The 1,525-nt window shown below is 36.5% G+C and overlaps 1 protein-coding gene across 6 annotated transcripts in view; it reads left to right on the forward strand.

Annotated features, from left to right (window-relative positions):
• The window catches only part of EDEM3 (ER degradation enhancer, mannosidase alpha-like 3), a 59,349-nt gene that overhangs the window by 22,832 nt on the left and 34,992 nt on the right, over positions 1-1,525 (forward strand). The window lies entirely within an intron of this gene.

Genomic DNA, 1,525 nt, shown 5'->3' on the forward strand with positions numbered 1-1,525 from the left:
TTAGCCAGCTCACATAAAGGTATAGTTAAGTAGAAATCTGTATTTAACAATGTTCTTAATAATTCTTACTAAAATTGTTTTGAATTATGAGACAGCATATAACAATGTTATATGAGCAAATAGGATATAGGATTGTATGAAGAATATGATTTTTATCTTGATAAAATAAGCATAGATGAATGGAAACATTAGAATAGTAGTGACCCGACCTGGGACCCCACCTGCACCGCGGGACTGCCCCGAGTCCCAGGGTCCTGCTGGCCGCTCCCCCCAATGCACCTCCTGGTCAAGTCCCTGCCCACCCGCATGCGCCTCACCACTTACCCAGCCCTGCCCATGCTGCGCATGCAGCCTCCTGCTGATGGGACATGAGGGTGTCACAATCATTTGCATATTAGCCTTTTATTATATAGGATTCCTAATGAGGTTATCTTGTTTACGTATTTTTCTATTTCCCAAAAGGTTTATGTTGTTACATCTAAAGTAAAAAATAACTGCCTGTAATTAAATAAATTAAAAATAGAATTACTAATTTGAATATATTAAAATTTTGACTCTATTCAGTATTGTATATAATTTTTCTAAGTTTTATCTAAATGGTTTCTGAAACTAATCTAAATCCTGGCTTTAGAATTCTGTAATTTTCTTTATTTAGAATTCTGCAATTCTTTTTATTCTTTTACTTGCATTGGAACTCAGGTGCAAATTAACTAATCACTAATTAATTTTAAATTAGTTTTAATTGTTGGCTTATCACACTCTCATCATTGGTCCATGTATGACCTATTTTATTTAGTCATTTTTAATATGTAACAAGCACCCACAAATGGATCATACATTACAAAAGCAACTTACTTGACAACCTGTTATTTCTGCATATGATCATTGACTCTGCCTACCTCTGCAATATATTTGGACTTATTTATATCATCTTTATTATTTCAGTGTGTCCCACCTTTTCTGTTTCTCTTTAATTCTTTTTTGTTAATTGAACCCTGTAATTGCCTCCTAGTAAGACGTGAACTTTAGTATGCTCTCCTCTCCCTTTGTCTCCCTGCAACTCCACTTCGTAATCCCTCTTTATGTCGATATCATATAGATAATGCATTCTTATTATGAATACCTTTTCTCTTTTTTTCTTCGGTCTTAACTCCCTATTTTTTTAATGATAAACTTTATTAAGATATTCGGTCACTTATACTTTGGTCTTTTTTTTTTTAATCCTCACCCGAGGATATTTTTTCCATTGCCTTTTAGGGAGAGTGGAAGAGAGAGGGAAAGACAGAGAGAAACATCGATGTGAGAAAAACACATCGATTGGTTGCCTCCTGCATGAACCCCAACCAGGCCCCGGGCTGAGGAGGAGCCTGCAACCAAGGTACATGTTCTTGACTGGAGTTAAACCCTGGTCCCTTTGGTCCACAGGCCTATGCTCTATCCACTGAGCCAAACTGGCTGGGGCTGGTCACTTGTACTTTGTATATCACTTGCAATATCTCTTAGATTTGTCTCTCTTTTTTTTTCT

This window comes from Myotis davidii, unplaced genomic scaffold (assembly GCF_000327345.1).
Source record: "Myotis davidii unplaced genomic scaffold, ASM32734v1 scaffold362, whole genome shotgun sequence".
Taxonomy (NCBI): domain Eukaryota; kingdom Metazoa; phylum Chordata; class Mammalia; order Chiroptera; family Vespertilionidae; genus Myotis; species Myotis davidii.